This window comes from Myotis daubentonii, chromosome 7 (assembly GCF_963259705.1).
Source record: "Myotis daubentonii chromosome 7, mMyoDau2.1, whole genome shotgun sequence".
In the NCBI taxonomy this organism is placed as follows: Eukaryota; Metazoa; Chordata; class Mammalia; order Chiroptera; family Vespertilionidae; genus Myotis; species Myotis daubentonii.
Window position 1 is genome coordinate 47,868,334 of NC_081846.1, and position 6,613 is coordinate 47,874,946.

The 6,613-nt window shown below is 41.1% G+C and overlaps 1 non-coding gene across 1 annotated transcript; it reads left to right on the forward strand.

Annotated features, from left to right (window-relative positions):
- The first annotated feature begins 5,876 nt into the window (after window positions 1-5,876).
- On the forward strand, window positions 5,877-5,985 carry LOC132238932 (U6 spliceosomal RNA). Its single transcript, XR_009453903.1, has one exon. It is a non-coding gene; the product is annotated as a U6 spliceosomal RNA (small nuclear RNA).
- Window positions 5,986-6,613: the final 628 nt, after the last annotated feature.

The following is a 6,613-nucleotide window of genomic DNA, read 5'->3' on the forward strand; positions in this document are numbered from 1 at the left end:
ACCAGGGATTGAACCGTGACCTCCTGGTTCATAGATTGACACTCAACCACTGAGCCACACTAGCTGGGCTCTGTCAGATTTTTAAAGATGACTTTTTATTAACTACTTTACTGGGATTTAATTGCCATAGAATAAACTGCACATATTTACAATGTACAATTTGATAAGTTTTGACACTTCTATACACTCATGAAATCACCATTAAGATAGTGAATTACAATTAAAATAGTGAATATAGCCATCACTCTTAAAATTTCCTTGGGATCCTTTATAACCTTTTGCAACCTGCCCGGACCTGCTTTTTGGAGGTCGTGGTTTTATTTTCATTCAGTTCAAAAACACTTTCTAATTTTCCTTTGACTTCTTCTTTGACCCATTTAGAGATATGTTTTTCAGTTGCTGCGGATTTGGAAATTTTCCAGAGCTCTGTCTTCTGTTGGTTTCTAATTTAATTCTATTATGACTACAGAATAAGCTTTGAGTGACTCGAATCCTTTCAAATGTACAAAGGCTTTTATATGCTGCAGAATATGGCCTCTCTTGCCAAATGGACAGTGAAAAGAATGTGTACCCTGCTCTTATTAGGTGCCGTGTTCTCTAAATGTCAAGTGGGTCTACTCGGTTGATAGTTTTGATCTAGTCTTTCAAATCTTTCATTTTCTTTTTATTCTCTATTTATTCTATTGATTATTGAGGGAAGGGTATTGAAATCTCTAGCTACAATTAAAGATTTGTCTACTTCTCTTTGCATTTGTATTAGTTTTCACTTCATATATTTCAAAGCTTTATTTTTAAGAGCATGATATTTAGGATTGTTATGCTCTATTGATGGACTGACCCCTTCATCATTAGGAAAGGACATTTTGTCTCTCTGGTAATACCCTTTTCTCTGAATCTACTTTGTCTGACGTTAATATAGCCACTACAACTTTATTGTGATTGGCATCAACATGGTAACTTTTGCTCATCTTTTTATATTTGATTTATTTGTGTCTTTATATTTAAAGTGTGTTTCTTACAATGTGTAATTAGTTCTTGCCTTTTTATTGAATTTGACAATCTCTGCCTTCTAATTGGAGTGTTTAGACTATTTATATTTACTATTATTACTGATAAAGTTGGATTTAAGTCTATCATCTTATTTGTTTTCTATTTATCCCATCTGTTCTTTCTTCTTTTCCCATTTTTCTGCCTCCTTTTGGAGGAGTACTTCTTAAAATTTCATTTTATCTTTTTTGTTGGCTTATTAACTGTAACTCTTTGTTTTCTTATTTTAGTGGTTTCTTTGGGAGATTATATTATACTAGAGGCCCGATGCATGAAATTCATGCAGGAGTAGGCCTTCGGTCCCCCAGCTGCCGGCACCAGCTTCCCTCCGGCACCCGGGACCCGGGCTTCCCTCGCAGCCCCAGCTTTGTCTGGAAGGACATCCGGAAGGACATCCAGTCTAATTAGCATATTACGCTTTTATTATTATAGATATCTCTAGCATATCACAGTGGACTTCCAAGTGATATATGTACAGTTAAAGAGTCTTACAATAATATTTTTTTATGGTCTGTTCCCAGGTTTCGGCATCAAAAAAATAATAATAATAATAATTTTTTTTAATTCTTCCTTCTAGGCCTTTATACTATATGTTTTCATGCATACTACTTATAGATATGTTATAAAACTCAAAATTGTTATTATTTTTGTTTAAATAGTGAATTATTTTTTGTAACAGCTTCATTGAGATATAGTTGACATACTATACAATTCACCCTTTGAAAGTGTACAATTCAATGATTTTTAGTATATTCATAAGACTGCAACCATCACCACTATATAATGCAGAACATTTTTACCACACTAAAAGAAAAGCCCTCACCTTTAGCCAATACCTTCCAAACCCCCCAGCCCTAATTAAGGTAATAACAATGTACCTACCTATATAGTTTAAGTTTAAAAAATTTGGCTTTCAGAAGAAATTTCGATTGTTGTACTGTTGATATTTGGCTCTGTTGACTTACGAGTTTGCCGACCACTGCCCTGGTATATAAATGTTAGGACAGAGTCTCTGTCTGGTCCTACTGTCTTTATTTGCTTTGATGCATTTTCACCCACACCCTGAGGTATGCTACTAGGGGGTCCTTCTCTCTCTCTCTCTCTCTCTCTCTCTCTCTCTCTCTCTCTCTCTCTCTCTCTTTCTCTCTCTCTCTCTCACACACACACACACCACAAACTATCCTACAAGCTTACTTTTCTTTTTTCCAAGGGCAATTGTTTCCCCCTGCCTTCATACTCCTCCCTATCTCCCTATCTTATTAAAGTAGTGTAGAATTCACCAATAATTAGCACTCCATGTGGATTCAAAGGCCAAGGCCAATCCTGGGTCAATACTGAGTCACATGTTCACATCCTTTAGGGCTAGGAGAGATGCCTGGGCCCCTCTGGCTTCTATAGGAGAGGCAGAGCTCAGCTTTCTACCAGGATTCCCTCCAAGTAAGAAGTGGACTGGATTCTTAGCAGCCAAAGACCAGTGACCAGTGTACCCTACACTCAACTAATTCCAGCATTCCAAGGACATAACCAACTCAACCAAAAGAAATGTTGTTCTACCTTTAATTATATTTCTAAATTTTAATTTGAAGAGGTACCAAATCCATTTGGTCACTTGTTTGTAAGCCATGTGAATTCTAAGTGAAAAGCTGGTCCTGTGGTTCTGATTCACTACTATATGAATCATATTAATGCTATTTGCAAAGATCTGTAGGGAGCCCCAAATTATACCTTTCAAGGTAAGAAGTATAACTTGTACCAAGAATCAAATTATTCAAACCCAAAACAATCCTGTGTTCAAGCTGAAAATTTGTTCCCCAGGCTTCTCTAAGCCTTGTACTGTGAGTCATTCTAGATGACTAAACCTCCCAATACTTGAAAGCTTAATCATTTAAACAAAAAACTTTAGAATTTTAGTGATATGAGACAAAAATCTTCCTAAATAAAACTATTTCAACTTCCTAAGCAAGGCAAAATGAACATAATTTTACCTTCTCTTAGAGACTCAGGGTCATCCATAAAAACATCAGTTAATGGCTCATTCTAGGATAGCTTTAAGACTCCATGGGTTATTTAGCCCTACCCTAAATGGCCCAGATGGTTGGTTTTGAGTTCTTGGGACTATTTTAGTTTTTCTGTCTCTTTTCTTATTGGTACCTGTCACTTCCCGCCACTAGAAGTTTGCTGATCTACAGTAGCTTCTTCCACATTGAACTATTTGTTGCTCTTTAAATCTGAGAGCTTAGATACCCTGTGAGAGTTCTTATATGGTACAAATGGATTCTAAATGGGGCCCTGAGAGATTCCACATGTGAACAACCTAAAGTTGCTCAGATGTTGTTTTTCTAAAATCAGTAAAGCATAAATAAACAAAACAAATGCAACATTTTGTGACATCCACTCTGGGTTCTCTGATGTTTTGTTGGTTTTTCTTACTTTGTGATTTTGGCCACGTCCTAAAGTGGTAGGAAAGGGGGCGGGGGGCGGTTCTCGCAAAGGAGACGAGGCCTCAGATGGGCTTCATTCTCTCTTTATCATCGGGGGCATCAGCCGGCTGGAAATACAACCAGTGGCTTGGATCAGCAAATAACTGAAATACCTCCGGAAAGACTTGGGACAGAAAGGCCAGGGGCAGTCAGAAACAGGTACCCTCAAAAATGTTTCCTCATTCCTCACAAAGAATTACTAGAGGCATGAGATCTCGCCCCGACCCTGGACCTGGTTGGAAGAAGCAGCTTTGTTCCCTGGGTTTGGCTGGATGGGCCAGCTCCCCAGGGGGACAGAGGGCTGTCAGACACCCCACTCCCATCCCAAGAACCGGCTCGCAAGCAGGGCTGCTCCTCTGCCGCCTCCCCCTGCAGCGCACCACCTGGCCCAGGATTTCTCTGTACTGGGAGAAACCTCTGCCCAACGGTTCGGTCAGTCCTGGGGAGCATTTTCAATAGGTGAGTGAGCTTCCAACTATTTAATTCCTTAAACAGCAGAAATCTCAGCTGTTCCCGAGAGTCTGTGCTTTGGCTCCGAGGAAGCCCTCCCCCAACAATCTCCTGGCACAGGGCAGCTGAGGCACCGCCATCCGGCCATCCGTCAGCACCAAGGCTAAGGAGCTCTGGTCCTTGGCCTGCTTCTCACACCCCCACCTTCTGCTCCCCAGGCAGGCTGGCTCTTGAGCTTCTTTCCAGCCTCTTCCCTTGGGCAGCTTCCAGCTTACTTGACCTATTTTCTACCAGCTCAAAACAGAGGGCATAGAAAAGTGCTGAGTCACTATAGGGTCTGTGTTGTTTCCCATTTATAAAGCCCATTTATAAAGGTGATACTGAAATATCACCTTTTAGCGGCCTCACACCTCATAGGTTTAATGGTCCATTCTAATTAATAATCAGCTACGTTTCTTTCTTTACCTTCTTTCCCTAGCGTTAAGAGAAAAGAAAGTTCTTCTCTTTCAGTAGATTCTAGATCCTGTATTTATAAATATCATTAGAGGCTATACACTTTCACAATGATAGGAAAAGTAAAGATTTTCTCTATTTACCCATTCAGGACAGAACTATTTCTCTATTACTAGAAAGTTTTCTCCCTTCTCCATCTTCAGCTCAGTGTCCTGGGTCTCTAGGTTCATAGTAGCTATTCAAGAAACATTCATTGGTTGAAAGAATGGCTAGAGATGGATAAATGTCTCCACTTTGTCATCTTCCAGGGCATCCCCCAAACTTGTCAGAGAACCCTCACAATGCTTCTTGGAGGCTCTTCTTCAGGGACCCATGATCAAAGGGGCCTCTCTCAAGCCTATTTGAGGTTCATACAATGGAATTTAATTATTAAGACACTTCTATTTGCATCTTTGTTTTGTTTGCAGAAGAACTGGATGAAAACCTAGCTCCCTGGGTCCTGGGTAGAAGTTCTGAGTGAATGGTTGGACAATTTTGTGTTTCTAGTACAGCTCAGCTCTCAGGCACCTTGGCATCCACTTGGCCCTGGAATGGCTGTGCACAGCCAGGGTTCTGTCAGGAGCTCAAAGGGCTCCTCCAGAGCTCTGAAGCAATTAAATTTGGGACTTGCTCTACTTTGTTATGAGCCTGTAGGATTTTTTTTATCTTTTCAGAAGTCTTGGCAGCTATTGGCCCCTCTTTAGAGAACATCCTCCCTCGAACATTACAAGATGCTACTGCCCACTGAGAACTACAAAAGCAATGGCCCTGGTTACTGACCCCACAGTACGTCAGAGGCCAGGGACTCAGTGTCACAGGCCAAACTCCCCTAGTGAGACTCAGTGGCTGCAACTTCCCTAATCTCCCAGCTCCTCCAGTCTGTCTCTCCCTTTTCTGGAGCTGAGCCAGGCTTCCAGAGGACATGTCCTCCTCGCAGTGGGACTCCTTGTTAACATGGCTTCTTTTCTCTTGTTCTTTGCTCCAGTCCCACTGCAGCTTCCTATCACAGCATTGCCAACCAGATCTGATCCCACTCCTGATATGGCCCTCCCAAGAGAGGGCTTTGAGCCAAGAGAAGACAGGCTGTGGCCATGAGAAATGGAAGGAGCCTCTCCAGGGCGAAAAGAGGCCACATCAGTAACTTGCAGTGCTGAGCCCGGGGAAAGTGCTCTTACAACTGTTACTCTTTGGATTATTGGTTGCACAGCCTTAAAGTGACTCCCCACATATTGCTTCTCAGTAGCAAGGGAGAAAACAAACAAACACAGCAACCACACCATGGGGAAAGTGTACAACACCTTGGCTGGATGATCAAAATCAATTTTACCTACAACCTCAATCTAACCATGAAGAAACACCAGGCAGATACACAACGAGGAACATGCTGTTCAAACAACATGGTGTATGGTACTCCCTTTCTCAACACATATACTAACATTTGCATGATACAGAGAAGATTAGCATAGCCCCCCTGCACAAAGACAACACACAAATTTATGGAATTTAAAAAAAGTGTGTGGGGGAATGAGGGATCGATGTCATTAAAACAGATTAAAGGAAGCTAAAAATACACGACAAGGATGTGCAGTACTTGACCCTAGAGTAGACTGTGTGCTGTACTAGGGAGGGGGAGGGGGTGCTTTAGAGGCTATTGATAAGTCAACAAAATTGGTATGTGAAGGCTAGATTAGACAAACGTACTTTGTTCATATTTTCATATATTGATCTCAGTGTGAATATTTAGTTAATAGAAAGACTTTAGACCCGGCAGGAAATTCTCCAAAGATATTTTTCAATGGGTGGTAGGTTTTAAAGTGTCTCTAGGCTTTCTGGGATGGATGGCAGACAATTAGCCTGCCTCTTGCCTGAGAAATCAGACTAATTACTGGTGAGGCTTGGCTAATGGGGTCTTTTGTGAACTCCCTCCTTAAATGAGAAATCTTTAACTTTCCAAAAAACTCAATCTCATTTGTGCTGCTGATTCCTAATATTTCTAAATAACTGCTTGGCCTCTGGGCTTGTGAAGTCAAATAACCCAAATCAAACCAAGCTGCTGTGGCAGAGGAAGTTTTTATTTTGTGCGAATCTACTGGAGGAAACAGACTGAGTTTGGAATCATCGTAAGCAAAGACTAGCTGCAGCTC